At 40.7% G+C, this 27,184-nt stretch overlaps 1 long non-coding RNA gene across 1 annotated transcript in view; it reads left to right on the top strand.

The window, feature by feature from the left end:
• Positions 1–27,184, top strand: part of LOC133541088 (uncharacterized) — a 131,231-nt gene that overhangs the window by 17,794 nt on the left and 86,253 nt on the right. Inside the window, exon 3 of the long non-coding RNA XR_009803790.1 lies at positions 13,947–14,022. This is a non-coding gene — a long non-coding RNA (uncharacterized LOC133541088). The remainder of the gene's footprint in view (positions 1–13,946; positions 14,023–27,184) is intronic.

Genomic DNA, 27,184 nt, shown 5'->3' with positions numbered 1-27,184 from the left:
GCTACTTTTCTGAGCATGCGCGTTTTTTGCTTGGTGGTGAGAAAAAAAATTTGCCGTCAATCTCATGTGGGTGCTCGGCATTGTTTAATCGGCGCCAATGCACCAATGTACTTCTATTTGTGGTGCACAATATATGTTGGGTTAAAAATCCTTTGTATGATACACCAATGTGTTTTTTTTGTAATAAAGTATCCACAGAGTTGTTTTTTTAATAATTGGTTGATCTATGAATTATGGCCAGTTATCTCTGAACTCTGCGCCGAGGTAGACGCTTTGGTCACTGCCATGTTTCTTGACCATTCTTGCTCCAACTTCACTGTCAATGACGCGACAGTAGTGCAATGGAAGGCGAAAACAAACGAAACAAAGATCCTTCACTGACCGAGAATGAACAAGGAACATTGCAGTGTTGTAGTAGTAGTAGTATTCTGCACACTCTTTAGTGCTAAGATGGTCAACACTCTAAAAGAAAGGTTCCTAAGCGGACCGGAGCATGCTGTGGTCAGTGGACACAGACTTCTGGGTGGGGCTGTAGTCACGGAAACCACGGACCTTCTGGCATCAAGTCAGTTGCAGTGCTCTACATGCAAATGTAATCTCGTGTCTCCAAAATGCTATAACCGTTTACTTGGTGACACTCACCAAAGATGGAGATTTTTTGTTAAACCTACACCACTGAGCTCATGAGTCAGGTTATAAATCTTGTGTTTTATGTCTAAGGTTCTAAACGTTGTGCACTTTGAGACCCATGACTGACTTGTGGCAGATCCAGTCTTAAAACATAGAGGAACCTCCGCTTTCCACACATAAATAGAACTTTTGGTCATACTATCCCTGCCTGTTAAATGACTCTGGCCCCTAGTGAACTTTCTCTTCAGAACAGTTAAACACAAAATCAACCAATCCCAACAACCTCTTAACTTTGTCCAATCACTGAAACTAGCTTGCGTGTTTTGGCCAATCATTGTATTTTTTTTTACCAATTAAATATGTCTCTCTGTAATGCTTATGTCAACTTTCTAACAAACTGAATGCGTCCCATTGCTGCGTTTTCACATTTCTGTTAATTAATTAACCACTCATTTTTCAACACTTTCTCCCATTGTGGGAACTTTTACTTACCCCAGAATTACAACAACGAACACCTAAAAGAACAAATCAGGTTGAATTGCAATATTTCCATAACACTCTTGCAAAATAGGTGTAGGAGCCTAAATACTGTTTAAGTTAATTTACATTTTATGGAAGGTGCTTTATGTTAATTCAGCCAAAAGAGGACTATTTACTTTATTTGCATGATAAGAAAATTGATATATTGAATGCTTAGAGTAAATACATAAAGCTCACTTTAATTGTAATTATTACATTTGTCAAAATGATTTGATGACGTAACTGTTCTAATTGCATATATGGCGGAAGGATCTGTGTGGTAAGGTGGTTTTTGGACGCAAGGTGTCATGGGTAATGGCAGTCAGGTGCGGTGGAATCGAGCCACACAGTTTTTTGACCTCACTCATACTTATTCTCATTCATAATTTTTCTAACTCGTACTGCAACAAACTCTCTCTACTTTGTCATTCATTTGTTCCCACATCGTGACTATTTTATGTTTTGAATGATTAAGATCACAAGTAAACCATACAAACCAAGAAGAACGTCTGGAGTTTTGTTTTGTTGTTGCCGCAGCAAGCGGAGTGAATGTGATAGTAGAGGAGCGTCAAGCTAAGGCTACTTAAGGAATCTACAATAGGATTTGTATCAGCTTGATGCTAGCAAAATGAAAACAGTATTTTTTAGTTCCCTTGTTTTGGCCAAAAGGATTGAATGAAAGCCCCCCGTCCTTTTTGCCCTTGCAGTATTTATGTCATTTTGCTCAAACACTTGTTTGCAGTGAAAGGGAATAATCCCTTGTGAAATGACTGAGTTGTCTGCAGCATGACCACGAGATGCAGAGACAGCAGGCAGAATGCAGGTAAGAAGTACATTTAATGGACAAAATAAACTAGGACGTGCACCAAACACTATGCTTGTCAAGATAGCAAAAACAAAGCAAAGCAGGAACAGAACTTGGATTTGTCTATTTCCTCTTTTTTGTGTGTTTTTAAGATCAAAAAGTAACCTGTTATCATCCAAACATTTTTGGTTGTACCGCTCTACGCCATCTGTACGGAATTGTTTTCGTCTATAATGTTTACGTTTCAAGGTTTCAGCTTCATGGTCACATGTGAGTTAATGATGACAACCTGGCCACTTGTCTGAAATCTTCGTTGTCTGTTTTATTCTGAATGTAATATATACCAACTCAAAATGTCAAAGAGTATCGGTATCGGTGATGCTATTACATACCTTATGAAATGTAAAATATGAGAAACTAAATTTGAGAATGAGGCAAAAACAAAGGCAAAATATGATAGTTTCCAGGGGAAAATGGAAGGGTTAACAGTAATGTGTAACTGTGTGACTGAGTCATATGTACTTGGGGAAACCTCATCCCCTGACAACCTTATTGCTGGTTATGGGGCTGATAGCTCGGTAGCTAGGACGCAGAACGAAAAACTGGCATTGAACCAGGCGGGTTGAAGTGGTGCTGTGACCATACTTGCCATCCCTCCCGCTTTTCAGTGCCCCTCCCGAAAATATCCCGGGGCAACCGTTCTCCCGATTTCCGCCCGGACAACAATATTGGAAGCCTTCCTTAAAGACATTGCCATTAGCGTCTTCTACAACCTGTCGTCACGTCCGCTTTTTCCTATGTACAAACAGCATACCGGCTAGGTCACATAATATATGTGGCTTTTACATACACGTAAGTGTGTTTAAAAGAACATCCGCACCGTAATCTTAAGGAACCTAATATACACGCTACCACCAAACCCCGCCTCCCCATCTCCTGAATTCCGAGGTCTCAAGTATGGCCATGACCAAGATGAGAGAGAGGTTTAGGGGGCTGAGTGTAATGGAGGCCAGTAAGTGTGGCTCGGCTGTGTGTACCTTTTGTAAATCTTACTTCCTGACAACCTTACAGGCCTACTGAAACCAACTACTACCGACCACGCAGTCTGATAGTTTATACATCAATTTTGAAATCTTAACATTGCAACACATGCCAATACGGCCGGTTTAGTTTACTAAATTGCAATTTTAAATTTCCCACAAGGTATCCTGTTGAAAACGTTGCGGAATGATGACGCGTGCGTTTTTTCCAGCCCAATCCAAGCTATAAGTAGTCTGCTTTAATTGCATAATTACACAGTATTCTGGACATCTGTGTTGCTGAATCTTTTGCAATGTGTCCGATTAATAATGGAGAAGTCAAAGTAGAAAGATGGAGGTGGGAAGCGTTGCAATGCAGCTGCCTTTAGCAACACAAACACAGCCGGTGTTTCCTTGTTTACATTCCCGAAGGTGAAGCTTTACTATGGAACAGAGCGGTCAAGCGAACATGGTTCCCGACCACATGTCAACCGGCAGGTTTCAGTGAGAAAATTGTGGTAATAAGTCGGCTCTTACCGTAGGCATCTGCAGAGCTTTCGTCCTGCTGCAGCTGCGTGGCTTCCTTCCCTCAGAGACACTGGCGGTCACTACACCCGTGGCCACACCCTTCCGACTTTCAGGTACAATATAATCTCACTAAAACACTAGTAACACAATAGGCAGATAAGGAATTTTCCAGAATTATCCTAGTAAATGTGTCCAATAACATCTGAATCGCTCTCACTGCCCTCGCCTTTTTTTACTTTTTTTTAAAACTTTTTTTTCCTCGTCCTTCACTCTCATTATCCTCATCCAAAAATCTTTCATCCTCGCTCAAATTAATGGGGAAATTGTCGCTTTCTTGGTCCGAATCGCTCTAGCTGCTGGTGGCTATGATTTTAAACAATGTGAGGATGTGAGGAGCTCCACAACTGGTGACGTCACACGCACATCGTCTGCTACTTCTGGTACAGGCAAGGCTTTTTTATTAGCGACCAAAAGTTGCTAACTTTATCGTCGATGTTCTCCTCTAAATCCTTTCAGGCGTCATTTCCTCTCCGAACTGAGTTTGTAAACGATCAATGAGTCCATACAAAGCTAAGAGCCGGCGATTCAAGAAATGCACGGCACAATTACCCGTGTAAAAAAAATGTCCGAGGAGGGGAACCTTAAACGATAGTTTAGTGTGTCTAAATAATTATTCGTTTAAGGGGTTATCCGGCTTAGTGTAGACATGGCCTCAGAAAAGTAGCGTCAGATTTACCGCCCGTCCGAGCACACACGGGGAACGGCGTGGCAAAGTTGGGAGAGTGGCCGTGCCAGCAATCTGAGTGTTACTGGTTCAATCCCCACCTTCTACCATCCTAGTCACGTCCGTTGTGTCCTTGGGCAAGACACTTCACCCTTGCTCCCAATGGGTCCTTGTTAATGCCTTGCATGGCAGCTCCCGCCATCAGTGTGTGAATGTTTGTGTGAATGGGTGAATGTGGAAATACTGTCAGAGCGCTTTGGGCTCCTGAAAGGCCTACTGAAATGAGATTTTCTTATTTGAACGGGGATAGCAGGTCCATTCTATGTGTCATACTTGATCATTTCGCGATATTGCCATATCTTTGTTAAAAGGATTTAGTAGAGAACATCGACGATAATGTTCGCAACTTTTGGTCGCTAACAGAAAAGCCCTGCCTTTACCGGAAGTCGCAGACAATGACGTCACCCGTTGAGGGCTCCTCACATCCTCACATTGTTTTTAATGGGAGCCTCCAACAAAAACAGCTATTCGAACCGAGAAAACGACAATTTCCCCATTAATTTGAGAGAGAATTAAAGATTCGTGTTTGAGGATATTGATAGCGATGGACTAGGGAAAAAAAAAAAATCAAGTTTAAAAAAAAAAAAAAACGCGATTGCATTGGGACGGATTCAGATGTTTTTAGACACATTTACTACGATAATTCGGGGAAATCCCTTATTTTTCTATTGTGTTGCTAGTGTTTTAGTGAGTTTAATAGTACCTGATAGTCGGAGGTGTACGTCCACGGGTGTCTTGAGGCCAGTGTCTGATGGAAGTCGACGGCAGCTGTATGGACGGCACAAGCTCAGCTGATCTCCGGTAAGTGGCGACTTTTTACCACAATTTTCTCACCGAAAACTGCTGGTTGAAATTTGGTCGGGATCCATGTTCGCTTGACCGCTCTGATCCATAGGAAAGCTTCACCTCCGGGAATTTTAAACAAGGAATCACCGTGTGTTTGTGTGGCTAAAGGCTAAAGCTTCCTAACTCCATCTTTCTACTTTGACTTCTCCATTATTAATTGAACAAATTGCAAAAGATTCAGCAACACAAATGTCCAAAATACTGCGTAATTATGCCGTTAAAGCAGACGACTTTTAGCTGTGTGTGTGCGCAGTGCTAATATTTCCTAACAGTCCGTGACGTCACGCATAAACGTCATCATTTCGCGACGTTATCAACAAGAAACTCCCGGGAAATTTAAAACTGCAATTTAGCAAACTAAAAAGGCCGTATTGGCATGTGTTGCAATGTTAATATTTCATCATTGATATATAAACTATCAGACTGCGTGGTCGGTAGTAGTGGGTTTCAGTAGGCCTTTAAAAAGGGGTAGAAAAGCGCTATACAAGTACAACCATTTACCCACTGGCAGAAATGTAGATTAGCGCCTATGGTGTGTAGTGTAGCATGTTTAGCTGTTCTGGTCAATATATTTATGGATTTATGTATATGACAAAACATTAAACATGTTCTGTGTGAATTTGTAAAATGTTTATGATTTAAAATAAAATAATATATAATAAATGTAAAAGTCAATCTACTGTACTGTCGTAAGCACTTTGATGTTGCCTGACTGTCGACTTTGCACTTCCTCTCTGGCCATAAAACCTTAAATACACAGCTGATTGTCATCATACACAGCAAGACGTTTTGTGTAAGTGTGTGTGCACGAGTGCGTGAACGCATGTGTGTATGTGTGAGAGACACATACGTACATAGGAAGCTGTTTTCTCATTAATGCCTTGCTGTTTCACTAATAAACGTGTGTGTGTGTGTGCATGCGTGTAATGTACTCTTTATTAACGGAAGTTTTGCCTTTTTGAAGTTTACGCTACTGGAAAAGACAAAGAGAAGTGTGTGTAGGCTACACTTTGCAACTGAGAGTGGGGTTTTGTGTGTCTGTGTGTGTGTGTGTGTGTGTGTGTGTGCGTGTGCGTGTGCGTGTGTGTGTGTGTGTGTGTGTGTTAAAGTTAAAGTACCAATGATTGTCACACACACACTAGGTGTGGTGAAATTTGTCCTCTGCATTTGACCCCTCCCCTTTACCCCCCCCTGGGAAGTGAGGGGACCAGTGAGCAGCAGCGGTGCCGCGCCCGGGAATCATTGATGGTGATTTACATGCCAAAAGCATTTTTCGTAATCTCTTTAATTTTGTTAATAACTATCCTTAGTTTGCAATTATGAACAACAAAGACACCTTGCTCTTAGATGTTGTTTTTCTTTATACATTAACAGTTTTTGTCCAACGGTTGATAAAATAATAAACACAAACGAGTCATGTCATGTTTAAATTTTTCGGTTTCTTTTTTTATTTCCACTATAGAGTCCTTTACTACCTCCAAATTCTTCAGGACAACCTAAAATCCTCAGCCCAAAGGTTGGGTCTTTGGCGCAATTGGGTTTTCCAACAGGACAATGACCCCAAATACACGTCAAAAATGGTAAAAGAATTGCTAAATCAGGCTAGAATTGAGGTTTTAGAATGGCCTTCCCAAAGTCCTGACTTAAATGTGTGGACAATGCTGAAAAAGCAAGTCCATGTCAGAAAACCAACACATTTACTGTATCTGAACTGCACCAATTTTTTTCAAAAGTGTTCGAAAAGTCAACCAGAAGCTTGTGGATGGCTACCAAAAGCGTCTTATTGCAGTGAAACTTGCCAAGGGACATGTAACAAAATATTAACATTGTTGTATGTATACTTTTGACCCAGCAGATTTGGTCATATTTTCAGTAGAACCATGATACACTCATAAAAGAATCAATCAATCAATGTTTATTTATATAGCCCTAAATCAAAGGGCTGCACAAACCACAACGACATCCTCGGTAGAGCCCACATAAGGGCAAGGAAAACTCACCCCTTTGGGACGTCGGTGACAGTGACAATGATGACTATGAGAAACCTTCGAGAGGACCGCATATGTGGGCAATGCTAGACATGGGGAGACCCGAAAATAATACGTTACAGTTAACGAGACGAGACGTAACAAACGCATGGATAATGATCTCAGCGTCGTTAGTGGACAAAATTGAGCGAATTTAGCGATATTACGAAGATGAAAGAAGGCCATTTTAGTAACACTTTTAATGTGTGACTCAAACGAGAGAGTTGGGTTGAAGATAATACCCACATTCTTTACCGAGTCGCCTTGTTTAATTGTTTGGTTGTCAAATGTTAAAGTTGTATTATTAAATAGAGGTTGGTGCCTAGTAGGACCGATAATCAGCATTTCCGTTTTTTTGGCTTTGAGTTGCCAAAAGTTAGCAGACATCCATTGTATAATTTCAATAAGACACGCCTCCAGCTGACTACAATCCGGCGTGTTGGTCAGCTTTAGGGGCATGTAGAGTTGGGTGTCATCAGCATAACAGTGAAAGCTAACACCGTATTTGCGTATTATGTCACCTACCGGCAGCATGTCGATGCTGAAGAGTGCAGGGCCAAGAACCGAACCCTGGGGAACTCCACACGTTACCTTAACATAGTCCGAGGTCACATTGTTATGGGAGACGCACTGCATCCTGTCAGTAAGATAAGAGTTAAACCAAGACAGGGCTAATTCTGACATACCAATTCGTGTTTTGATACGCTCTAATAAAATATTATGATCGACGGTATCGAAAGCAGCGCTAAGATCGAGGAGCAGCAACATAGATGACGCATCAGAATCCATCGTTAGCAATAGATCATTAGTCATTTTTGCGAGGGCTGTCTCCGTAGAGTGATTTGCCCTGAAACCGGATTGAAAGGTTTCACATAGATTGTTAGACGCTAAGTGTTCATTTAGCTGCTCTGCAACAATTTTTTCGAGGATTTTCAAAACAAAGGGAAGGTGAGACACCGGTCGGTAGTTTACCATGAGGTCAGGATCGAGGTTAGGTCTTTTAAGGAGAGGATGAATAACCGCTTTTTTTGAATGCTAGGGGAACAGTGCCGGAGGAAAGTGATAAGTTTATAATATTTAGCACTGATGGACCTAATAATGCAAATAGCTCCTTGATAAGTTTCCCAGGAAGTGGGAAACTTAAAACTTAAAAGAACCAAACTTCATGAAAGTTTTTTGTGACCAACAAGTATGTGCTCCAATCACTCTATCACAAAAAAAAAAAGATTTGTAGAACTTATTGGAAACTCAATACAGCCATGACATTATGTTCTTTACAAGTGTATGTACATTTTGACCACGACTGTTAATGACAGAAAAGTCAGTTGAAGATGAGAAAGAGACCGCATTAAGATCGGTCTCATCTTGACAGAAAATAGATTGTCTTGACTTGCAAGAGTAGAAGAGAGAGAAACAGACAGTGCTGGGAAGACGGCCTCTTTCTCCCTTTGGCCAGAGAAGATAATTGAAGGCCTCTCTCTGGTTTTGGACGCAAAGACGAAGGGATGGTCGAAGAATCAGACGCAGAAGCTCCAGAGCAAAGACCAGGGAGGGAGGATGGAGGAGAAGCCACGTCCACATGCATGACTCATTCTCCTTCCCTCCTCCTCTTCTTTCTCTCAAGATAATACAGGCAGTAATCATGGTATTTATTTCTAGCGACGAATGGCTGCGCACGTTTGTGGCAAATTAAAAAAAAGTGAAACCTAAGGTGAAGACAACATTAGGATCTGTTGTGTCCTATTGGACCAGTCTTTAGGTGAACACTACTAATTGTTCTCTAGACTTTAGAGAACAAGCACAAGGTGACTTTTCCACAACCAAATCACACGTCAAGACGGTTTCATACATCCCCAAAATAAAGCAAAGATAAGTAAGAGTAGTGGAGGAAGAAGAGACTTCTAAGAGAAGGGGAGGAGACGAGCTGAGAGTGAACACATGGAAAAAAAATGGAGGGAGAGTTACTCGGTACAGTCGTGGTGAGGAAGAGAGAGAGGAATGCTTAACACACTTTGTCTCTCAGTTGAGGAGAATATCAGAGAGCCCATCCCCCTCCTCCACACTAACACACACACAGCAGACAGGCCGAGGATGGAAACTATGAACACTGCAATTGCCAGACAGCTAAGAGAAATGATCAACACAAGAAAAAAAAGAAGGTCTCTGCTTACTTTGCAGATGACTCTCAAGTGAAAAGTTTCAAGTTCTGCGATTATGATAAGAATTTTGCTCTGAGTGGCGACAGAATGATAAGGTCATTTACAAAAAGGAGAGCCAGTGGCGAGTGAGGTTTCCTACGCTGCCAACAGGTGGAGGCAGGGTGAGGGACCTTTCCCCTGAACATCTGGACTAGCACCCAGGGGTGGTGGCGAGGTGGCGTAGTGGGTGTCAACATCTGCATGCTGAAAGGGAAGGAGTGCTGAGTGAAATGAGCCAAGCAGTCTTCCGATTGGTTCAATGTACTGACAAAGTGGAGTTTGGTGTTAGGATTAGTGTTCGTCTTGGTTGGTTAGATCAGTGTCTCCAGGATTTCGCTGTCTTAGTTTGTGGTTGTTTGTTTAGTTGTTGTTTGAAGTACCTTGGAAGTTGGTCCGAGCTATGCGGGAGGACGACAATTGTGCCGTTTGACCAATAAAGCGTTGATATGTCGTTACACGTTTTTTTTCCTGCTCCGTCAACACGAGAAACAAGCATCAGTTTCGATTAGACAGTCAATGTGTGCGTTTGAGCACCGCTCAGAGACATTCCATTGGCAAAAATGACGCTGATCAACCAAATAAGCGGGGAAGTTGCGGGCATTGGACAATAAATATTTCATGGGGATTGGTTGAATTTGCGTAAATTGTATTGGCATTCCATAGAATAGATGTATTACATTCCTGGAGGGACTAGTTATAGTAAAATGCTTCCATTAGGGTTGGAGCAAGGGATTAGCATTACGTTTTAGGTTAAGGGTTGGAAGTGGTCGGTTAGAATATATGAATAAATGTTTATATATTTTGTGTCTTCACTCTTTTTTCAAAATATATTTAGTTTATCTTAATATATTTATATTATATAATGAATAATAATAATTATTGGTTATTAAGAGTATGCAAAATTTCAACCCCTATCTTGTTTACCTCCGTGACGACCTCCTTAAAGTTGTTTTAATCAATCAGGAATATCAAGCAACTAAAATGTGGCAAACAAATAAGTGTGGGGATAGTGTTTTGCATTTTTTCCCATCCCTTGTAATGGATTTAGTATAGATTGTTTTATGCTGATAGGACGTTTTTTTTTTTATAATACCTACAAAGTTCCATGAGCAGGATGTGCAAAACACTATCCCCACACTTATTTGTTTGCCACATTTTAGTTGCTTGATATTCCTGATTGATTAAAACAACTTTAAGGAGGTCATCACAGAGGTAAACAAGATAGGGGTTGAAATTTTGTGACTGTTTTTTTTCTAAACCATGACTAGGGAAGGTTGTTTGGATTGGGTAATATAAGTGAATGCTGTCCAAGTGTACACATTGATGTATAATTAATAGCCACTGACTTGAGTAACTTTTGTTGCCCATCAGATGGTGACAGTTGCAGCTATCAGATTGCTGGCTATGTATACGTTATATGAAAACACAGAGCCCACAATGCTTATTGGACTTGTGCTTTCTCGCGGGCCAAATTGAAGACGTTTGCGGGCCGTTGTTTGGACACACCTGGTGTAAGGACACAGATAAATCGTTTATTCAATTCAATAATAGATAAATGCTTCAAGTAAAATTAGGGTCAGACTACGGGTTAGGGTTTAGGATTAGAAGAAGCTGGAGAATAACTACACATGTCTTGGGGACCAGATTCTGTGTTTCACTTCTTCGTTATGTCTTGCTTGTATGGAACAATTAAAAATAAAGACTCTTTGAAGTCTTCAATTGGATTTGATACATGCAATGCAACCTTCTCATTGAGTACATACTGTCACTATTAACTATTTTATTGACAACAATTACCAACTACTGATTATCGTTTTTTCCATTTTCATGCAGGTAACTTACAAGGTTGTTAACAGTAGCTAAAAAATCTTAGTTTTAAATGTCATAGCTGGAAATATATTATGTATGAGTATGGTGAACACAATGCTATAATGTTGTGTGTATGGGGAAATGTGGGGGGCTTAAGAAAGGAGCAAATTAGACCTGTGTTAATGTTGTGCCATAACCCCCTGGCAGTTGTCCATTTCCCATGTTGTAAACCCACAGCCTCCAGTCCCCCGTCACACCTGTATGTGTGTGTGTCTGTTTATGTGTGTGCGCTTTCTGCTAATGGTGTAACTCCGGCGCCGTTTGTATGCATTAAAAATCAACCCTGCTGTGTGCTGACTAGCTCAGGTTCGAGCACATACACACAGTCCCTAACGTATGTGCTTTGCCCCTTCAATGTACAATCCACGTTGATTTTTTATTTTTATTTTTTTTAGCAAAAACACATCAGGAAATTGTCCGTTTTCCCACTTTCTATATCATAATTTGGTCTATTTCAGGTTCTTCAACCAAATACCTGCCACTGGTATTGTTGGTAATTGTTATTTGCAGTCACTTTGTTTTCTCCTTTATGGTGGTGGATGAAGTATTATAGACTCACCTGTTGCACATTCCGTCGTGATTCATTTTTGCTTGACCGCGCTCTGATCCATAGTAAAGTTTCACCTCCAGGAATTTTAAACACGGAAGGAATCACCGTGTGTTTGTGTGGCTAAAGGCTAAAGCTTCCCAACTCCATTTTTCTACTGGGACTTCTCCAATATCAACTGAACAAATTGCAGAAGATTCAGCAACACAGATCTCCAAAATACTGTGTAATTATGCCGTTAAAGCAGACGACTTTTAGCTGTGTGTGTGTGCAGCGCTCATATTTCCTTAAAACCCGTGACGTTTTGCGTACACGTCATCATTACACGACGTTTTCAAGACGAAACTCCCGGGAAATTTAAAATTGTAATTTGGTCAACTAAAAAGGCCGTATTGGCATGTGTTGCAATGTTAATATTTCATCATTGATATATAAACTTATCAGACTGCGTGGTGTTTATATTGTTTTTCAACTGCACCTAACAGAGTAGCCACCTATATTTTTTTGTCATGCTCTCATGTTTGATGACAAGGAAGTGTTCTATTCTATTCCATACTAACTTTGCCAGTAGGCCTAATGCTTGCTAATTTTTTGAAGGTGTCAACTGCTCGCTCTTAATATTGATAATGATGTTTTTTTACACAACGTTTTCAAGAAAAAAACTCCCGGGAAATTTTAAATTGTAATTTAGTAAACTAAAAAGGCCGTATTGGCATGTGTTGCAATGTTAATATTTCATCATTGATATATAAACTATCAGACTGCGTGGTCGGTAGTAGTGGGTTTCAGTAGGCCTTAGAGATGCGCGGTTTGCCGTCACAAACGCGGAGTCGGCGGATAAACCGCGGGTCGGGCAGGTGACATGACGAAAAAATAGATTTTAAATAGATTCGGGCGAGTGGCGGTTGAACCAATTCGGAAATATATATTGTAATAATCCCAGGAATGTAGGCTCATAAAACTTCTTCGTTTGTCTTGTCTTCATTGCACAACCACACAACAGCTCTCATGTCTCTAATGCTTTTCCCGGGACAACTCGAACTCTCACTTCCTGTCGAGAACGTCACTTCCCTATCTCTCCCGGAAGTCCCGCCCCCCAGCCAAAGTCATTGGCTAACACCCCGTAGCCAGCCGCTACATTATACATAGTTAAATGTTATGTTGAAGAGGTTAATTTAGCCTACTGACGTGTATTTATAAATAGTTGATTTATATAGGCTAGTAGGTAAAGTGTTGTACCTGACAACTGTTGATGGTACAATCCATATATCACGTCACAGACGACGTCACGCTAACATCACGTGACACCTCTGATGAAGGCTGCAGAAGCAAGGTAGCCCAAACTTGTCAGGTACAACACTTTACCTTACTAGCCTATAGAAATCAACCATTTATAAATGGTTAAATGTTGTTACCCACATACGAATAACCAGCTGCACTCTTTGAAACAGTATGTTGGCATACTTTTATTTTGAAGTGTCTCGTTTGGTCTGTCGACGGATGTAAGGAAGCTACTTCCGGGTATGGCCAACGAGGTATTTGTCATTTGTTGGTATTTTACTTGGTAAAATGTTTGATCCACATGCTGTACATGTTATTATTTTTACGTTTGTATCGTGCTTTATTTATTACAGTTTTCATGGTGAATTTGAAGGGAAAGTAAGCCTTCAAATAAATCAGTTCAAGAAAGCCATTGTGTCTGTGCTATTTGGAGGGAGTTACACTTTCTAACCTCACTAATGCCTTGCATCGTCTATATTAGATATATAATAACGGGCGGGCGGCGGGCGGGTGCGGCTTTGATGAAATATTAGTTCGGGTGGATTGCGGGTTGATGACTACTTTAGTGATGCGGTTGCGGATGATATAATTGCCTATCCGCGCATCTAGTAGGCCTTTAAAGTTAATATTGTATCAATTTTTGTTGTTTTAATGAATATGTTTATTTTTATCTTGTTGGATTAAACTGGAAATATCTGTTGAAGATATTATTTTATTTCATTATTTTTTTGTTTTGCTTTAAAACATTTTTTCTTAAGTATTTTATTATTTGGAAAACCTTCACCGAATTAGGTCCAGGTTCGAGTCAAATAGGATGAAAAAAGTCATGCAGAAAAAAAAGACAATTTGATTTCCCAGCCTTACCAACAAAGTGTTTCTTATTTATTTTCTAGGTAGTTGGCAACCCTGGAGAGTGAACACATGAATTAAATGGCTCGTCTTTACCAAGCACAAGAATGCAGTCTTAAGGTAAGTGCGCATGCTGTAGTTTTGACTCGTAGATCACTATGAGTCTATGTATTTTATTTCTAATGTAAAATGTGTTGGTTATTACTAAGAACTTGCGAAAGACCAAAGCATTACAGTTTTTCTTTGACTTCTCAATGTTACTTGTGTACATGGAGAAGTCCCCTGGGCCGTCCTCTTCCAATCGTGCCAAAGAAGGGGAGGTGTGCCAGGCTCGGGCACGGGTCAGTGTGCTCACACTAGTCAAACATGTCGTGATTTAAGGTGCGAAGTGGGCACATGCATTGTGATACGACTTGCTTGAGTACACCTTAAGATGCTAACAGTGGTGAGTGAATATGCTACAGTCCCTGCAGCTTGGTATAAAGTGGCTCGGTAGAGATACTGTAGCTCAGTCAATTGTTTTTTGTTGGGGTGCAATGTCACAAACGCTATTGAATCATTCCATGACTCAAAAATGTTGGGAACCACGTGACAGCCTATGCTTCAAATAAGTCTGTAAAAAATTCCAGACTTTTAGTGCATGAATGCGTTGAAAAATGATGCCGCCTGGTTGTTGTTTTTTTGTTTGTTTGTTTTGTAGTTTGGAATTGTTTGTATGCATGTTGCCATGGTAACAGCACTGTCAATTTACTGGACATTCGCTATTGGAAAGAGGGTAAAATGTATAATGAGAGATTGAGTCGTGGTTGGTATAGAATGGGACTCGGCAACCCGTGGCTCTTTAGCGCCGCCTTAGTGGCTTCCTGGAGATACCATGAATTGATTAACGTGGACCCCGACTCAAACAAGTTGAAATACTTATTCGGGTGTAACCATTTGGTGGTCAATTGTACGGAATATGTACTGTGCAATCTACTAATAAAAGTTTCGATCAATCAATCAAAGCTTTTTCAAAAATGTATAAAAATGGAAAAAGATGAGGGGAAAAATATATTTTTAGTTTTAATATAGTTTCTGTAGGAGGACAAACATGACACAAACCTTAATTGTTAGAAATCCCACTGTTTAGAGTAGTCATGCTTCACTGATGAGCGTATTTGGCGAGCGCAGTTTTGTCCTACTAATTTCAGCGGTCCTTGAACTCACCGTAGTTTGTTTACATGTATAACTTTCTCCGACGTTACCACAGAAATATGTGTTTTATGCCACTCCTTCTTCATCTCATTTTGTCCACCAAACAGTTTATCCTGTGCATGAATGCACAAAGGTGATGTTATTGACTTGTGTGGAGTGCCAATCTGGCACATGTGGTCAGTGCATGACTGCAAGCTAATTGATGCTAACATGCTATTTAGGCTAGCTGTATGTACATATTGCATCATTTTGCCTCGTTTGTAGGTATATTTGAGCTCATTTAATTTCCTTTACTTGTGTCCTATGTGTATTTAACTTATATTTACATGTCTCATGACACATTATCTTTATGTAATATTGGCTGCATTTCTGATAGTTGTCTGTGTGGCATGTTGTTCCAGACGACAGTAAACTTTGCCTAGCTTGCAAAGATTGTACTAAATCCATTAGAAAAAGACCGCCAGCTGTTTTCTTTAACTTGCACACACACGTCATTACCTGTTGGAAATTCTAAGCCAGTAATTTCCAGGGGTTATCAATCAATGTTTATTTATATAGCCCCAAATCACAAATGTCTCAAAGGACTGCACAAATCATTACGACTACAACATCCTCGGAAGAACCCACAAAAGGGCAAGGAAAACTCACACCCAGTGGGCAGGGAGAATTCACATTCAGTGGGACGCCAGCGACAATGCTGACTATGAGAAACCTTGGAGAGGACCTCAGATGTGGGCAACCCCCCCCCTCTAGGGGACCGAAAGCAATGGATGTCGAGCGGGTCCAACATGATACTGTGAAAGTTCAATCCATAGTGGCTCCAAGACAGCAGCGAGAGTCCCGTCCACAGGAAACCATCTGAAGCGGATCAGCAGCGTAGAGATGTCCCCAACCGATACAGGCGAGCGGTCCATCCTGGGTCCCGACGAGCGGTCCATCCTGGGTCTCGACTCTGGACAGTCAGTACTTCATCCATGGTCATCGGACCGGACCCCCTCCACAAGGGAGGGGGGGACATAGGAGAAAGAAAAGAAGCGGCAGATCAACTGGTCTAAAAAGGGAGTCTATTTAAAGGCTAGAGTATACAAATGAGTTTTAAGGTGAGACTTAAATGCTTCTACTGAGGTGGCATCTCGAACTGTTACCGGGAGGGCATTCCAGAGTACTGGAGCCCGAACGGAAAACGCTCTATAGCCCGCAGACTTTTTTTGAGCTCTAGGAATCACTAATAAGCCGGAGTCTTTTGAACGCAGATTTCTTGCCGGGACATACGGTACAATACAATCGGCAAGATAGGCTGGAGCTAGACCGTGTAGTATTTTATACGTAAGTAGTAAAACCTTAAAGTCACATCTTAAGTGCACAGGAAGCCAGTGCAGGTGAGCCAGTACAGGCGTAATATGATCAAACTTTCTTGTTCTTGTCAAAAGTCTAGCAGCCGCATTTTGTACCAACTGTAATCTTTTAATGCTAGACATGGGGAGACCCGAAAATAATACGTTACAGTAATCGAGACGAGACGTAACAAACGCATGGATAATGATCTCGGCGTCTTTAGTGGATAAAATGGAGCGAATTTTAGCGATATTACGGAGATGAAAGAAGGCCGTTTTAGTAACGCTTTTAATGTGTGACTCAAAGGAGAGAGTTGGGTCGAAGATAATACCCAGATTTTTTACAGAGTCACCTTGTTTTATTATTTGGTTGTCAAATGTTAAAGTTGTATTATTAAATAGAGGTCGGTGTCTAGCAGGACCGATAATCAGCATTTCCGTTTTTTTGGCATTAAGTTGCAAAAAGTTAGCGGACATCCATTGTTTAATTTCATTAAGACACGCTTCCAACTGACTACAGTCCGGCATGTTGGTCAGCTTTAGGGGCATGTAAAGTTGGGTGTCATCAGCATAACAGTGAAAGCTAATACCGTATTTGCGTATGACGTCACCTAGCGGCAGCATGTAGATGCTGAAGAGTACAGGGCCAAGGACCGAACCCTGGGGAACTCCACACGTTACCTTAACATAGTCCGAGGTCACACTGTTATAGGAGACGCACTGCATCCTATCAGTAAGATAAGAGTTAAACCATGACAGGGCTGAGTCTGACATACCAATTCGTATTTTGATACGCTCTAATAAAATATTATGATCGACGGTATCGAAAGCAGCGCTAAGATCGAGGAGCAGCAACATAGATGACGCATCAGAGTCCATCGTTAGCAATAGATCATTAGTCAATTTTGCGAGGGCTGTCTCAGTCGAGTGATTTGCCCTGAAACCGGATTGAAAGGTTTCACATAGATTGTTAAACGCTAAGTGCTCATTTAGCTGCTCCGCAACAATTTTTTCGAGGATTTTCGAAATAAAGGGAAGGTGAGACACCGGTCGGTAGTTTACCATGAGGTCAGGATCGAGGTTAGGTCTTTTAAGGAGAGGATGAATAACCGCTTTTTTGAATGCAACGGGAACAGTGCCCGAGGAAAGTGATAAGTTTATAATATTTAGCACTGATGGACCTAATAATACAAAAAGCTTCTTGATAAGTTTCCCAGGAAGTGGGTCAAGTAAACATGTTGTTTGTTTTATTCCATTTACACGTTGTAACAATCCTTCTAATGTTATTTCATCAAAACGAGAGAAACTATTTTGGATATTTGCAGTATCCGCCGTATATACAATCGTATCTGTGTTACTATAACCCCGTTGTAGCTGGGACGCATTGTCTTTAATCTCCTTTCTAATAAGTTCAATTTTCTTATTAAAGAACTTCATAAAGTCATCTGCCGAATGGGTGGAGCTACTGGAAGGAGTCCCTTGTTGGGTTAGCGATGCTACAGTACTAAACAAAAATTTTGGATCGTTTTTATTAATGCGGATGAGATTTGAGTAATAATTAGTTTTAGCTAAGGTAAGCATGCGTTTATAAGTTATTAAACCATCACTCCATGCTTGATGGTGCACCTCAAGTTTAGTCGTGCGCCATTTGCGTTCCAGCTTTCTACATAATAATTTCTGAGCTCTAGTTTCTTCAGTAAACCATGGCGTACGCCTATTTGGAGCCTTTTTTAACTTCAGAGGTGCTATACTATCAATGGTTTCGCGCAGGGCGTTGTTAAAGTTGTTAGTGAGGTTATCAATAGAGCCCACATACTTTGGGAATGGTGCCATTACCGAGGGCAGTAGGTCAGCAAGAGTCGTCGTTGTGGCAGCATTAATGTTGCGGCTGCTATAGCAGTTATTATTCTTATTAGCTTGCCGAACATGAGTCTGAACTTCGAATTTTATAAGGTAATGATCGGACATTACTTTAGTATACGGGAGTATCATAACTTTGGAGACGGTGATACCTCTGACAAGCACTAGGTCTATCGTATTGCCGCTGCGATGCGTCGGTTCATTTATTATTTGTGTAAGACCACAGCTATCAATTATAGTCTGGAGCGCCACGCACGGTGGGTCCAATGGGGTATTCATATGGATATTAAAGTCCCCCATTATAATTATATTATCGGCGTGCGTCACTAGATCAGCAACAAACTCTGAGAATTCACTAATAAAGTCCGAATAGGGCCCTGGGGGGCGGTAGATAACGGCCAGGCACAGAGGCAGAGGTGTGGCAGACTTCATAGAAAGCACCTCAAACGATTTATATTTATTATTTAAGTTAGGACTAAAGTTAAAGTTTTCGTTGTATATTAGTGCGACACCCCCTCCCCTTTTGAGGTGACGGGCAATATGCGCATTCGTATAGTTAGGAGGGGATGCCTCATTTATCGCAAAAAACTCGTCTGGTTTAAGCCAGGTTTCGCTAAGACCGATGACGTTAAGGTTGTTGTCTCTAATGACCTCATTGACTAATAACGTTTTGGGAGACAAAGATCTGATGTTTAGAAAGCCCATATTATAGGTAGTGGGCTGTTTTAAGGAGTTGTTGATGAAATTATCCGTCGTAGCAATATTAATAATGTTACGTTTATTATGCGCAGTGTACTTAAAATAATTACGACCATATCTAGGAATTGATATGACGGGAATTTTCAGATTGTCTACTTGGCGCTGCGATAAACTGAACGCATCATAATTTGCCACCTCAGTAGAGCGCATGTCTAACTCTGACGTAGTCATAGACACAGTAGAAAAAACATTTTGTGAGTTGTGTATTATTCTACGAAAATTGCTATGTGTACAGGGATCATCCAGCCTGGCGCTGGCTAGTTCTAACTTAACTGACTCCATACCCAGGCTAGCAGGCTCTGTAATTGCCTGTGACCGGGCTTGCTCTAGTGCAGTTAGTCAAATGTGGCTCAATGCGAAGTCTATGTTCCGAGACAAGAGGATAGCGCCTTCCTGGTTAGGGTGAAGGCCGTCTCTCCTCAGCAAGCCAGGTTTGCCCCAGAAAGAGGGCCAATTATCAATAAACGTAAATCCCTGTTGTCTGCAGAAGCTATCCAGCCACCTGTTAAGAGAGACTAATCTGCTATATCTCTCATCATTGCCTCTCCCAGGCAGGGGGCCAGAGACAATTACTCGATGCCTGGACATCTTTCTGGCGAGATTACAAGCCCTGGCTATGTTTCTCTTTGTAATCTCTGATTGTCTCATCCTAACGTCATTGGAGCCAACGTGTATTACTATATTCGCATAACTAGTGGTGCGGTTAGCCTGCCGTACGTGTTTATTAGACCTGTTGCGAGTTAGCTCCCTAAGATTAGCTTCAATGTCAGGTGCTCTGCCCCCGGGAATACACTTAATTGTGGCTGGTTTGCTAAGCTTTATGTTTCGGGTGATGGAGTCCCCTATGACTAAAGTGTGGTGCCCGGTAGACTGGGGTGTAGGACTAGCTAAAGGGCTAAATCTATTATGCGTCTCAACCGGTACACCGTAGCTTGTAGGCCGATTAGGGCTGCTACAAGCTGGGCTAGTTAGCTCGCTACAGCTAACGCTAGCAGATGTGTCCGCAACATCTAAAGTTACGAAATTACACTGCTCTAACTGGCGGACACGGCTCTCTAGCAAAGCCAACCTATCCATGAGTAAAGTGCACGAAGCGCAGGAAGCCATACTCACAGAAACTTTCCGTCGCCGAGTGGGGTGCCAGCTGTCTTCGGGAAGTGATGGTCACGGTGGCGGGGGAGTAGCTTCCTTCAGACCGGCGCTGCCTTTCTCCGCTAGCCTCGTTAGCTTAGCAGCTAGCTAGCTGAGGGCGGAGTGGTGAGACAGAGATCGGGTGATTTGCAAGTTAAATGGAACTATTAAATATGTTCGATAAGTTGTGAATAAAGCTGCAAAACAGTTAAAATCACACAGATAGAACGATACTTAGCTTTTTTGCAACAAGAGCAGTCGGCGAGCAGTCATTCACGTTGACCCGGAACCGGAAGTCAACTTTAACACTGTTACAAATATGCGTCACTCGCTACGCTGCAAAGACAAGGTACGACCCGACAGGAGCGATAACAGATCACAATAGCGACTAGACGTGACATCGACAAGACAATACAAATGTTATCTCACCCTCTGAGAAGCCTCCGGTTTGCTAATGTTTTCCAATGCTGTAAAAATGTCTGTCAATTAATATTTGCATCAGCCTGGGACACATAGTCATTTTGATAGTAGGCTAGCACTGTATATCTAATATAGACACTCACATCATGTGTTGCCTTCAATATAACACTTATATGAGGCTTTTATTTTTTTGCATCTCCAGAGAGATTTTGTTTCTGTATTTTTGGTCCAATATGGTTCTTTCAACATTTTGCCTTGCCGACCCCTGTTCTAGATCAAGTCATGTCATGAACAAAAGTTGTGTGTGTCCTCGGTGATGAATGGATGAATTGGTGTGACAAAAAAAGAGCTTTGCCAGCTGCCTCATCTCAGCACACCTCTATCTATTCCCTTATACTGCTTTTTATTATTATTTTTTATTTTCCTGAAGGAACTCTCCTGAAGGAATCAATAAAGTACTATCTATCTATCTTTACACAGCAGCCTTTGCTCCATGGAGCCACTAACAAGACGTCAGGTGAACTATAAATAGACCTGCTTACCTTTTCTCCCATTTCTGTATCAATGCTCTCACAAGAGGCTTGATGATAAATCCCCAATTTAAATTGGGTGTATCCTAAAGGCCTACTGAAACCCACTACTACCGACCACGCAGTCTGATAGTTTATATATAAATGATGAAATCTTAACAACACATGCCAATACGGCCGGTTTAGTTTACTAAATTGCAATTTTAAATTTCCCCGCGGAGTTTCTTGTTGAAAACGTCGCGAAATGATGACGTGTATGATGACGCGTGCGCGTGACGTCTCAGGTTGTAGCGGACATATTAGCCCAGCACCACACACGGCTAAAAGTCGTCTCTTTTCATCGCATAACTACACAGTAAGTTGGACATCTGTGTTGCTGAATCTTTTGCAATTTTTTCAATTAATAATGGAGACTATGAATAAGAATGCTGTTGGTGGAAAGCGGTGGATTGCATCTGCTTTCAGCACCGAGACACAGTCGGTGTTTCTTTGTTGTGAAGCTTGAACACAGAGCGGTCAAGCGAACATGTTTCTCTACGTCAACTAGCAAGTTTTTGGATGGGAAAATTGTGATATTAAGTCAGCTCTTACCGGTGACTTCAGTGGATTATGGGACCTCCTCCTGTAGCTGTCAAAAAGGCATCTGTGATATTGGTTCCTCCATTGGCTTCTCTCTGAGATACTGGTGTTCACCGCAGCCATCGGACTTTCAGGTATGACTTTAGACTCTCACTAAAACACTATTAAAACAATAAGCAGATAAGGGATTTTCCGGAATTATCCAAGTAAATGTGTCTGATTACCACTGCCGCCGCCCAGAACCGTCGCTTTTTCTTTCTTTTTGTTTTAGTGCCTCACTCTAACTTTCCTCATCCACAAATCTTTCATCCTCGCTCAAATTAATGGGGAAATTGTTGCATCGGTCCGAATTGCTCTAGCTGCTGGAGGCTATGATTATAAACAATGTGAGGATGTGACAAGCCCTACAACCCGTGATGTCACGCGCACATCGTCTGCTACTTCCGGTAAAGGCAAGGCTTTTTTATTAGCGACCAAAAGTTGCGAACTTTATCGTCGATGCTTTCTACTAAATCCTTTTAGCAAAAATATGACAATATCTCGAAATGATCAAGTATGACACAAAGAATGGACCTGCTATCCCCGTTTGAATAAGAAAATCTCATTTCAGTAGGCCTTTAACGTGGTAGCACTGATTATGAATAGTCTAGAAAAAAACAGCCTGATTGTCCACCTAAAGGTTTGGTATGTAAATCCTGCCTTCTGTTGGTGCTACATGTGTTTTATCTATCACAGTGCCTCACTGGATAAAAGGTCAGTGACCTTTGAGCCTGAGAAAACACGTTAAATAGTCTCAGTTCTGCTATCGTTTGGCACTGGTCAAGAATTAGTGCTCAATGTCCCTGAAACATAGCTGTAAGGAAGGGGTGCTCTATATTTGAGTGTTCATGCCTGGGTGGTCTGATATCGAGGTTTCCAGAACCACTTGAAATAAAGAAATGCAAACTTGCTAAACTAACCTCAAAAAATGTCAAAGGCAAAATATGAGTTATTAGCAGATATCAGTTTTTGAAGGAGTAATTGATCAATATTGGGCTCCCTGTAGCATGTTGGCCTTGCAGTCTTGAAATGGACAGTTCAAATTTTCATTTGGGCATCACTATGTAGCATTTTCAAGTTTTTCTCAAGGAATTGAATCCATTGGAACTATACTGTTAATTCGTTCATACTCAAAGACCAGATAGGGCAGCCTTAGCCCTAGGACTACATAGAAGAGCTCCTATCTAGTCTTTGAGCATGGAAAAACAATATTGAACTGTATAATTGTGATCAAACCATAAAATGACCCTAATGAAGGATGATATTTACAGGGATGGTTGGACATACAGTATTATTGTGAACTTATACACAAAAGTGGAATTTACAAAACAAGTAATAATAAAACATTTCAATTCCAAATAGACCCAGTGTTCGATAACCCGCACATTCTTGAAGTAGAGCAGCCTGGGCTACATTACAGTCAATTAAAATGTTTGTTTTTTTCCCCATATGTTACATGCATCTGACGTTTTCATGTCAATGCTAACAACACAATTCCGATTTTTTTCAAATCCCTTTGTTCATGGATACGAATCCAATTTGTAATGGGAACGTTCGGGTGGCGTCCATGCGACCAATATGGTTTATTTGTTTCAGACGTGTTTAACAAGTTACATTTCGGGACATCATGTGCTTACATTTGCTACATTCATCACATCTGAAAAGGAGTAGTATAAAACAGTTTTTACCTTTAATCATACCATTTCTCTTTGTGTTTTACTGACAGTTCATTCACACCATAACTTTTACATGTTTGAATTAAGTTCACTTCTTGTGTGAAAGCAAGGAAGGTGTTATTCCTGAAATGATCACATCCAAATAAGTAATAAATAAACAGACAAACACATTGAGACTAAGTATGGATATTGGTCTGGACATTTTGACATCGTCATGATCTTTATAATGGAGCCTGGTGTCTATCTGTGTTGGCCCTAGGATGAGGTGGCGACTGGTCCAGGGTGTACCCCGCCCAAAATGGATGGATGGATGGATGGATGGATTTTTAGTAGTCAATGAATGTTATATATTATTTATTTTATATTGTAGCATATGTTGTAATCTAGGTTGTTATTGTTGTCTTCAACTGTATCAAGTGTTAGTGAGTTGGGTGGTTTATTTCCTTTTTTTGTCCAGTTTTTGGCCTTTTGCTTTTTCCTTTCCTTAGTTCAACTTGATGTAGATTTGACTGTTGGCGCTCCAAGGGTACTAAATATTTCCCCTGCTTCCCTAAAAAGGTTATACAGTATTGTGATTTGTGTCTCCATTTAGAACACTTCCTTGTGGTCCACATAATATAACATGTTGGTCTAAATGGTGCATAGATTGTTTAACAGACCATCTTCAAGCCGCTTTCTGACCGTCTCTTCAGGATGCGCCGTTTTGTGGGCGGTGTTATTTGCAACTGCGTCTTCTCCTCGTCAGCCATGTTGTAGTTTTTAACCCTTCCATAGAGACTCTACTGACAGATATACAGTACAGGCCCAATGTTTGGACACACCTTCTCATTCAATGTAGTGTTTTCTTTATTTTTATGACTATTTACATTGTCGATTGTCACAGAAGGCATCAACACTATGAATGAACATGTGGAGTTATGGACTTAACAAAAAAGGTGAAATAACTGAAAACATGTTTAATATTCTAGTTTCTTCAAAATAACCAGGCTTTGCTCTGATTACTGCTTTGCACACTCTTGGCATTCTCTGGATGAGAGGTAGTCACCTGAAATGGTTTTCACTTCACAGGTGTCATAGTTGTGATGCTTTCAGTGACAATCTACAAGGTAAATAGTCCGGAAAAAAAAGAAAATGCATTAAAATGAGAAGGTGTGTCCAATTTTTTGGCTTTACTGTTAATTGAAACTATATGCTACTTTGTATTAGAAAGGGCATCAGCGGAGGATTCATGTGCATGTACGAGCCAGTCAGAAAGAGCTTATTGACTAAATAGTCAGACTAAAAGGGCGGACTCGTGCGAAGATATTCTGGTAAATTTCTACCATATATGGAGATATCTGCTGATGTCACACTTGGAAAAAAGGTCACGATTGGGGCCAAATCCAAAGGACCTGTTTTGAGGAAATATGATGAAGAGCAAGAATTTTTAAAATATATTCGCATATTCCATGTTTGATTTCAAATTTTTAAGACTTCTACAGATCCTGAATATACAAAAGCAGGTAGCTATAGGTAAGGAAAGTTTGTTTTCCATAATAGGACTCCTTTAACTCGCGTTCCTTCTTGGTAATGTCAGCGTTGCGCTTTGTCGGTGGCTTATTGATGTAGGGTTCCCTACTGATACGTCATCATAAGACAACAAATGTACCAACTCTTTGCCAAAATAAAGCAGAAAATAGCCTGTGTTGAAAAATGTTTTAAAACTCACCTCAAGGTGTCACCACTTTTGGCTCCAACTACTTGTTTAAGCAAGGGCTCCACAAAATGCCAAAGCCAATTTTTTTGCCGTCTTCCTTCTTAATTTCCTATCTGAAATCCTTACGTTAACAATTTGTTGACTCCTATGGCGCACAATTTTCTAAATGACCACAAATCAGAAGTGTGTTTACTTCCATAAACAAGCTGCAGAGTCATGTTTTGCATGCATGTGGGTCATTTCCGTTCATATTAGAAATACATTTTTGTTTTATCTAGCCTTAGATAATAATCACCGCTGACACCCCCCTGGAACTTTCTCCCCCTTTCCATCCACTCATGTTGTAATCCCACAATGTACAAAAGACTATTGAAAACCCACTTCTTCAAAACTGCTTTTAGTACTGGAGAAACCAATTATTTTTTATATCGCCCATTTTATTTTGATTTATACTAGTTATATTATTATTACTGTTATACTTTTTTCTTTTTTAATTAATGATCATGTTTTATTTCGATTATGTGTACGCGTCTTTGAGTGCCTTTTTTAAAAGCGGTATATAAATAAATTTAGTTATTATAATAAGACTTTTGCTAAGAGAGCATTTTTGTTCCACCGGGACCTGCTTGCGTCAACATACATTCAACATTTATGTTCGATTGTTTTTGTCCACATGAAATATAAGAACGTAAAGCGGTATATATCGGCATTTTTTTTTTATCACGATTACTTGTGTTTTTGCAAAAGCAGATTTGCGATTATCTAAAAAATTGCACTGTCAAATGATTTAAAAATTTTTTTTTATTAATAACATTTTGCAATTCGGATTAATCACAGGTAATTACTTGTTTGCATAGTTAAAACAACCCCAATCTTTGTGCACAAATGCAATGTTATTGTCAGAATGTCATCCAACAATGTTTTTGAACGTTTTACTTAAATGCACGTCATTTATTTGCACAAAACTTGGTAACAGCTTTCAGGCTTAATTTCGGAGTGAAGCTTGCGAGAAAAAGCACAGCAGTCAGAGTCTCCTCATTCATTTTTGTTCTGATGTATGGATTGGTCTGATTGATCACTGACTGTATAGTGGTCGAGGCAATAGAGTTTGTACAATAAATAAAAATGCATGATTAATCTAAGTGTGCACATGATTAATGGAATAATTGTTTGTGATTAATCACATGCCTTAACTCTTATCATTTTGTCAGCCCTAGTAAAAATTGATGAAAACTTACCGCAACTGACATTTACTTTCAAAGCTTCGACACAGGACCAAAGATCCTTTCTTCTTCTTAAATGTGCAGTAATGCTTATTTGATAATTATTTTGCAGATTAGAAGGGGGCGGGGTCTTTAGTAGGCTCGTGCATAATTGTCCAAAGTACTACATATTAATTAAATATAATTCATGAATTTCCGCAAAGAACAACATGCACCAATCCGGAAAGTATTTACAGTGCTTCACTTTTTCCCAAGCCGCCCAAAGATAGTTGCCGAGCTTGTGGCGTCTTATTCAAAAAGGATTTGAGGCTGTAAATGTGCATCAACAAAGTACTGAGCAAAGGCTGTAAATCAGGGGTCTCAGACACGCGGCCCGCGAGACGTTATTTTGCGGCCCCCACCTTAATATGAATGTTTAATGTTAGTGCGGCCCGCAAGTTTTGTATGAGTGGCTCTTGACAGCGTTGTGTGCGGAGCTGAAGGAATCTACCAATCACGGTGTGGTATGTGGCTCTCGAGGGCCGAACATTGACGTCACTTGTGTGATGCAAGCAGAGAAACCCCCCTCCCCCTCCCATTTGCTCCAGACAGATGCGATTTTTGTTATTTGGGTCTAAAATGGCTCTTTCAATGTTCTGGGTTGCTTACCCCTGCATTAGTGGAAAAGCAGCAAATGAGTGAAAGTGACAGAGACGTTGCCATGGAGACGAGGGTTTTCTAACGTGCCTGGCTGCAGTCGCACCGCGACACCTGTCCGTCAGTAATAACAGTCCCTGATAACCTGGACCAATTCAAATCGTTATTTGTTTTTTTGTTTTTATTATCTGATTTTCATTTCCTC

Source organism: Nerophis ophidion, linkage group LG23, assembly GCF_033978795.1.
Source record: "Nerophis ophidion isolate RoL-2023_Sa linkage group LG23, RoL_Noph_v1.0, whole genome shotgun sequence".
Taxonomy (NCBI): domain Eukaryota; kingdom Metazoa; phylum Chordata; class Actinopteri; order Syngnathiformes; family Syngnathidae; genus Nerophis; species Nerophis ophidion.
The sequence above is the reverse complement of the archived record's forward strand: the minus strand, read 5'-3'. Positions and strand labels throughout refer to the sequence as shown.